The sequence below is a fragment of the Mustela nigripes genome, chromosome 11, assembly GCF_022355385.1.
Source record: "Mustela nigripes isolate SB6536 chromosome 11, MUSNIG.SB6536, whole genome shotgun sequence".
NCBI lineage: Eukaryota > Metazoa > Chordata > Mammalia > Carnivora > Mustelidae > Mustela > Mustela nigripes.
The window spans coordinates 19,300,911-19,309,727 of record NC_081567.1 but is presented as its reverse complement, the minus strand read 5'-3'; positions in this window follow the sequence as shown (position 1 = coordinate 19,309,727).

Below are 8,817 nucleotides of genomic sequence, written 5' to 3'. Positions count from 1 at the left end.
TGCTGTATGGCTTTGAGAGATTACTCAACCTCTGTGAGCCTCAGTTCTCCTAGCCCTAAAATGGGTCCTGTGTCCTAGGATCATTTGTGAGGGACTAGAGGAGATAATGCATATAAGTTCTTTATCAGTTCCTGGGACATCAGAGAGGCTGAACAAAGGACCGTAACAGCTCTACCTACATAAGGAATAACAGTATCACATTATATATATTATATGTGTTATAACACATCTTAATATGAACCAAACCAATTTTATTCTCAAATTAGCTCTTAACATTGATATTATTAGCTTCCTACTTTATGAATGAGGAAACCATTGTTCAGAGAATTTTAGTAATTTTCCAGAGTTACCTCGTTCAGGCTCATTTACACCCAGGAATTCTTACTTTTGAGAGCAAGACTTCATCCACCTCAGCGCAGTTCTGGAGAATCAAGAAAAGCTTAAAGACTCCCAGGGAAGATGGTAGGAATAAGTGAGGTTCACCCGCAGTCACCAAGAAACAGCTAAGAGGTCACAGCTTCCCAGAAAGTTCAGTGCAGAGATCAAGCTGGGGAATATTAGTTTCTTGAGAATGCTAAGAAAGTTTTGAGCCAGTGAAGCTGAGAGGACAATAGCCCTATTAAATGACCTTTTCTCTCCTCTCACGCTTGCGTGCTGTGACCCAGACACAGTTGAATGGTTCGTGGATGTCCGCATGGCGGTTTGCAGATACATACCTGGCTATCAACCCTGCTCCATAAATCCCCATAATTGGGCAAGGTCAGACCAGAAGGGGGCGAATCTCAGGGATTGCAAGGTGACCATTTGTACATTATTCAGAGTCACTAAGTCCAGCTTCACGCATGGATTTTCTGAGACATTCTAAAATGATTTTAACTCCCCAACAGTTAAGTGCTGGATCTCCTTGATGGTGCAAGATCTTTAAATATTGTTGGATATTGACAGTCAGTAAAGTTGAGGGTCTTTTTATACATGACAGCTCAGAGAGGTTAGGTTATGTTCTCAGGTTCTCACTGCTCCTAAGGGGCAGTGCTGACATTTCATTCCTGCCTGCAAATTCATTCTTTTCATAGATAGCAGGGCAGGGTTTCCATTTGTGATGGCACCAAAAGGTGGCATCTCCTGAAGAGGGTCAGACACTGGCTGTAGAGTCTGGTTTGAATCGTGACTCTCTACTTACTGGACAGGACTCTGGGCAGGTGCACTAATCCTGGTACCATTTCGTAAGGTTCTTTTAAATATTAAATGATACCTGTATCTCATCTGTTCTTAATCACTTAGAATCCCGTTACCTAAGCCACCAAATTGACAGTCAGGATTCAGACCAGGGAACCCAAGCTGCCTGGCTTCACAGTGCTTGAATGCTCAGGAGCATGAAGTATGAGCAGGATTGGGAAGATTTACCCAGACGGCTGGAGACAGGGGTTAAAATGCACATGGCTTTGTAAAACATCAGTGACTCGTTTATTGAGCTTTTGCTAAATGCCAAGCACTTTCCTAAACATTTTATGTGTATAAATTTTTTTTCCACCTTCATAATTATCCCATGAGGCAGGAGCCATTGTTAACTCTGTTCTGGAGGTGAGGAACCTGGGCACGGGGATGCTGCGGGAGGCCCAGTGTTGTGTGGCTAGCATGTGGCGCCAAGTGGTGTGGTTTAGGAATCTACTAACTTACCATCTACTAACCGTCATACTAAACTGCACCTGTAGCACTCACTAGAACAGAATTTCTTAACTTCAGCACCACTGACATCTTGGGACAGATAATTCTGCATTGTGGGGACTGTCCTGTGCATCGTAGGCTGTTCAATGGCTTCCCAGGGCTCTCTACCCTCTAGATGCCGAGAACAACCCCCTTCCAGTTACAATAACCAAAAATGTCTCCAAACACGATCACCTATTTTCGGGGTGGGGGGAGGTGTGTGCAAAATTGATTTAAAGCTTGGCCTCAGCCATTTGCCAACTGTGTGACCTTGAATAAGTTAACCTCTCTGAAGCTCAATTATCTTGTACGTAAAAGGAAGACTTAACATTTCATCCAAGATGATCAGGAGGATAGAATGAAATGATGCAGATAAAGTTCCTGAACATAGTGAGCACTCAGCAGGTGGTAGCTGAGATGTACCGTGCTGCTTGGATGTGTAAACCACACTTGGCGTCATGATCCCCACTCTATACGTTATGCGTTATGTTGGTACACCTATGAGACAAGCCGAGTTTGTGGTCCCCTTTTCAGCCCATGACACTGAGAACCACTGATTAGGGAAATTAGACTCATTAATTAGATAAATCTCTCCCCCTTTCTTAGGAAGGGGTGAGAGGTATCGAGGGGGAGGAAATGAGTCTTTTTTTTTTTTTTTAAGATTTTATTTCTTTATTTGACAGAGAGCGAGAGAGAGACAGTGAGAGAGGGAACACAAGCAAGAGAGTAGGAGAAGGAGATGCAGGCCTCCCACTGAACAGGGAGCCCAGCATGGGGCCCCATCCCAGGACCCTGGGAACATGACCTGAGCCGAAGGCAGACACTTAATGACGAAGACACGCAGGTGCCCCAGGAAATGTGTCTTTTTAAAACTGTTTCCTTCTCTAAGTGGGATGGAAATCTGAGCAGTATTTCTCACCATCCGCCACTCTTAACAATAACAACAATGATAGATTACATTTTAAAAAAGATTTTATTTATTTATTTATTTGAGCAGGGGAGGGGCCGAGGGAACCTGAAGCAGACTCCCCCGCTGAGTGTGGAGCCCATCATGGGGCTAGATCCCACAACCCTGAGATCATGACCCCAGCTGAAATCACGAGTTGGATGCTTAACTAACAGAGCCACCCAGGTGCCCCGATGATAGATAACATTTACTGAGCCTTTACTATGTACTGGAAACAATGCTTAATTTTTTGTCATACGTTGTGTTATTTATTCCTTACAAACCTGTAATTATCCTGGCAGTGGATTGATTTCAGGAATGACCCAAATGTGTTTAGGAGTCCTGGTCTTTGTAAAATTTGCCTTATATTCCTGCCATTTGGTGGTGCCCCTCTGACATGGACTCTGGGCTTGGTCATGAGACTGTTTTCACCAATGGGATACCAATAGGCTGGCTGTAAGCAGAGACTTGAAAAGTACTCGTATACCGGCTTTGTCTTTTTGCTCCACTTGGAAAGCTGAGCTGTGATGTGAACCAGCCCAGGCCAGCTTGCCAGAGGATGAGACATTCATAGCTCAGCGGCACCTGGTCATCCTACCTCACAGCCTGCCAACCCCACACAGCTGGCAACTGACCCCAGATGGATGAATGAGCTCCTCCAAGACCAGAAGAATAGCCCAGATGAGCTTAACCCCAATTGCCATGAATTAAGAAACAGGGGTCACTTTAAGTCACCGTGTTTTGGATTATTTTATCAGGATACAGAGAAGGCCAACTTGAAATAATTCTCTTTTACAAATGAGGACACATGGGTTCAAAGGTTGAATACGTTTCTGTGGTCCCACAGCCCACAAGTGATAATAGTGGGAAAGGAGCTCCAGATTCACACTGCTCCGGCGCAAGCTGGGAGACATACTTGGTGAGAGGAAGGACGGGAATGAAACCAGACATGGAGGTCATAGTAGCTGGGGCAGGCTTCAGCTGGAGCTGAGGAAAGCCCTGGAGAAGGGGTGCTCAATTTCATGCTGTTCCTCTTCTGCTTGTCTCCCTTAGTTATTGGGAAGGTCCTTTATTTATTTTTTTTTTTTTAAAGATTTTATTTATTTATTTGACACACAGAGATCACAAGCAGGCACAGAGGCAGACAGAGAGAGAGGAAGGGAAGCAGGCTCCCTGCCGAGCAGAGAGCCTGATGCGGGACTTGATCCCAGGACTCTGAGATCATGACCGGAGCCAAAGGCAGAGGCCCAACCCGCTGAGCCACCCAGGCGCCCCTGGGAAGGTCCTTTAAATGAGAGAAGCTTGTGGGGTTGTTTTCGCAGGTAGTAAGAGTGACGTCTCAGGTCATTGTTTCTCAGGAGGAAGGAGTTTACAGATGGGAGGCAGGAAAGAAAGGAAGGCACAGGGATCCCATCTGGACCCTGGAATACATCAGGGGATCTCCATATGATTCCCTGTTATTGCTTTACTGATAAAACTTTGATTCCTACCACCATGTGTTAAATTTCATATTTCCCCAGCATGTCAGGGTTCCTGAACATCTTGCATCTCAAACAACAGAACTTCCTCCAACTTCCATTTCCATTCGGAGATGATAAGTCTACTGCTAGTCCTGTTATTTGCCCTGTGCCCTCGCGCCTTCAAAGAAGAGTGAATATACTCTTCTTCATTAGTATCCCTGCATTTGATGAGATGGCCAATACTGGTATGCATGGTCTTCCTAAGATGTTATGCACTTGGTGGCATTGTCTTTTCTCGCTCTTCTGCGCAGAAGAACCTGGACATCCAAACATTTTGTCCTCTGTCGTCTTTTTCTATCTTCTCATCTGGATCTGTCCATACTAAGCACTCGACAAAGGTTTGGTGCCCTCATTTTATTTCTGTATTTATATATACTTGGTTGAAAGATCCAAGATTTAGGTTGGAATTTAACAGTGAGGTGGAGGCATCTTAGGAGGCATCTCATTTTGTATCCCACTCCCAGAAGGTAGGCTCCTTTCCTTTACTTAGTGCTGACCTCAATTTTAACTCACCCTATTACATTGCAATGTAATTCTCTCTGTGTCTGTTTCTCTCATACTGTTCAGTTTCCTGAATCTTTAAAATGATATCTTTTTTATTTTGAATACATATCATCTAGCCCAGGATCTAGATAGTATATTATAGATGAATAAGAACTATTTCTTGAGTGAAGAAGCCTGCATTCCAGACCAAGTCCCCTTTGTCCTTACTTGTGTGGCATCCAGAAGGTAATCTTTCTGGGACTTAATTTGCTCAGCAAGAAGCTGAAGATAATCATACCTATGTGACAGGGTTCTTGCAAGAATGAAAGGAAATAAAATGTATGGACGTCCCTGAGACTTTTGTAAACATTGGAAAAACATTATTTTCCTTCTTTACATGTTAACCCATGTGTGCATGGGGGGTGGGTGCTGTGTTGCATGGAAAGCACCAGATCATTGAGCTGGTTCTTCTGCAAATTTACCCCAGGTCTGCCTCATTTATATGCATCCATTCCTTCCAATAAGTGACTCCAGGGCCTGGTTTTCAACACTTTTTGTTCTTTTGAGCACCAGCCTTCCCCAGGTGATGTCTCTGCGATTAATGGCTACAGAATCACTAGGGCTGGGGCAGACTGGTTTTTCTTGGATTCTTTTTTGAGTTTGTAATCTTAGCTGTCATCCCCTTGGCTCTGAAGATTATTAAGCATTCCACAAAGAAGGCATTCTCTTTAAAGTAGTTCTGAAACAGCCATGATTGAGGAAAGCCACTTCCCCTGCATTACACCCCTGTCCCTTGCACGATATCGAGCCAAGAATCATCCATGACCTTGGCAAAGAGGAGGCGGCTTGCCTGGTTCCAAGCTCAATTATCAGGAGATAACCTCTGCGAGTTGGTTAAATAGGATTTCTCTTTCCTAGATCTTTTTTGTTTCTTTCTTTTTTATTCCTTTTTTTTTTTTTTTTAACTCAGCAGGAAAAGGCTGTGCTGAATACAGCAAGGACAAATATGTACTGTGTTAGAGGCGAGCTTTCAGTTTTGTTGAGGAGAGAGATTGCCTATCAACCTGTAGAGATACACATTCCACCCCTTCACAGAGAACTTCAAAAAATTGCACTCCAGATTTTTGCTCAAAGGCTCCACGGCCTGTTGGTTAGCGTATAATGTAACATGTGTTTTTATCTTTATAAATATTTTAACTCTTCTTTCACTCTGGATCCCTTGTTTCAAAGTCAAAGTTCTTTTACTTTGTTACTAGAATTGTACCTTCTCCCCAACCCACAAGTAATTTTCCTCCTTCTGCCCAAGGCTTGCGTTAAGGTGAGTAAAACCAGTCTTCCTCTTTCTGCCTTCTGAGCCCCTTTCCATTGGGTAGCTCACTGTTTGTGCTTTTAGGGAATTCTTCATTTTTAGTTTGTGTTTTTATACCCACTCTCCACCAGCCCCCAAAGCTCAGGTCTCAAGCCTCCCTTTTAATCTGAGAGTAATACTTTTTAAAACTTTTTTTTCTTCCTGTTGTGTTTGTACTTTCTTAGAAATGTTAATTCAACAGACATTGATGCTCTCTCTGGAACAATCTCTGTGCTAAGAGATGGTGAATATGTAGGAGCTTTTATTCTAGGAGGAACTTGTAATCTGCAAATATGATGTCCTAAAGATTATCTATCTACCTACCTACCTATCAATCATCTATCCATCATCTATTTATCTGTCATCTGTGTATCCATCTATCATCTATCTAGCAATTATCTATCTGTCTATCTAATCTACAGATGTCTGTAGATGTCTCCCTATATCTGTCTAGATCCATCTACCTAGATAGGTAAATAGAAATGCAGACATAGATATAGGTTTACAGATAGACAGGTAAACAGGTAGGTGTAGATCTACTGTGCAAGGAAGCATAGAGAAAAATCTAACAGAAACTTACTCAAATTTTGAGTGAGGGGGTCCTGGAAAGCTTTTCTTTTTCTTTTCTCTCTCTCTCTTTCTTTCTTTAAAAAAAAATTTTTTTTTTGAAAACTTCTCTTTAGAGCTTTATATTGATGTATGAATGGTGGATAAGTGTTATTCAGGTGTATTTGTGAAGAAAGACACTCTAAGCAGCAGAAGAAGTAATGTGTAAGTAGCTGTAGACACTTGTAGGAATGTAGCCTGTGATGTTAGAGCAGGAGGAGAATGTGATGTGGCTGAAGACTGGGATCTGCCAGAGGAGATCATGGTAGATGGAGCTGGCTAGATGACTGGGGCACACACAGGGTGTTTCCATATTGGGCTAAAGAATAGAGCCTGGGCTTCACCCTCAGACTGTGAGGACTGCTGCAGGTTTTTAAACAGTTGATGGAGCACCTGGTGGTTTAGTCAGTTGAGCATCTGCCCCTTGGGCTTGGCTCAGGTCTTGATCTCAGGGTCATGGGATCAAGCCCTGTGTTAGGCTCTGTGCTCAGTGCGGACTCTGCTTGGGATTCTCTCTCTCTCCCTTTTTCTCTCTCTCTCTCTGGAATAGACACATAAATCTTTAAAAAATAAACAGTTGAGTAACCGATTCAAATTAGGAAATTATTAGAACAATGAAGAATGGACATTTCAGTAAGAAATTGGGGCAAGATATTCCCCATCCTTTCTATTTGCCAAATCCTGACCAAAATTTCCAACAAGTTCTTGAGAACAGGCCAATTCAAAATCAATCAACCCATGTCCAGAATCCTCCAGGTCAAATACAGAGCTACACAGCTCGGGAAGGCCAGCAACAAAGGTACAACTCGGGACTAAAGCACACAGGTTGACTCCTCAGACTCTATGCCTTTACTCTGCTGACGTTCTGATGTGGGAGCACCTGGCAGTGGGATCCTGCCATTATTTTGCGTGTCACTTAATCTGATTTTTGATGACCATTACATCATAGTGATCTTTAATTGAATAAAAGGCTTTTAATTCTTTGTTTCCTAAAAATATGGCTTTGAAGTCCAAATGGACTTTTGAAGATCCTATGGACTGGTATTTAGGTTGTTCATGGTGAGGGCTTCAGTTCTCCCAGGAACACAGGGTTGTCCCCTCCTCTGTATGCCCACACTATTTTCCACCTATGTAAGTTGCAGAATTTACCATAATGCACCGTGATTATATCCTTGAGAAGCAGCACAGAGTTGTGATGAAGAGCGCATGTCTAGAACCAGAAAACCTGGCTTAGAATCCTGGCAGCCACTTACTGGCTGTGTGAACGTGAGTAAGTGACTTATCCTTTGTCTGCCTCAGCTTCCTTAGCTGAAAAATGAAAATGCCGTTACCTAACTTCTAGAGTTTGTCATAAGGAGAAGAGGAGGTAATCGGGTGAATAGAAATACTCTGTAAGCCCTCTTGAAAATGGTCATTATTTCTCGAGTCATCGGACTCCTCTAGTGTTTCCTGTTCCTGCTGTGTCATGTTAAACATGAAAAATAATGTGATTTATGTGGCACATTGACAGCCATGGATGAGGCTGCCATGTGCTTTGGGACCACACTGACGAGCTGATCCTGCCTCAAGGCCATCCTGGCTGCCCCAGTAGCTGATGGGATTAAACTTGGTGCCCACCTGTAACCCATGTGTGGGAATTTCCAACCTGGCAGACTTGTGTTTACTGAAAATAGAGACGACGATGATGATGATGGTGATCCTTGTATCCTCTGTGCTTAGCACAATTTCAGTCACAGTGCAAGTTCTTAGTAAGTGTTTCAACAAATGGATTTAATGAGTGGAAGGCAAGAAGACCCTATCTTTCTGCGCACGGGAGGTGATGTGTTCTCCTTGTAGAAAAACAGTGTTTGCTAACTATATCTATCTTTGTTCTTTTCTATCCGAGTAATGCATTTTGACATTGTAAAATCACTGTAAATTCTGGGAAATCACTTTGGGAGAAGGGACAAGAAAGCCTCTTGAAAGATAAGTTCCAGAGTACGCGGGGAGGTTGGAGTTGGCACAGCTTTATATTTAAATCATCAGGAGGTGTGCTTGGTCATGTATAGGCTCGGAATAAGTCCTGCTGGTGAAAATTCCTTAATAACTGGCCTAGTGGTGGTACATACTTTAAAATGGAGATGGGGAGTCATTCTGTTCAGCTATGGCAAGAAGCAAAATGTAGGTCAGGAAGTTCTTGAAATGAAAGTCTTCATAGGGACCATATGCCT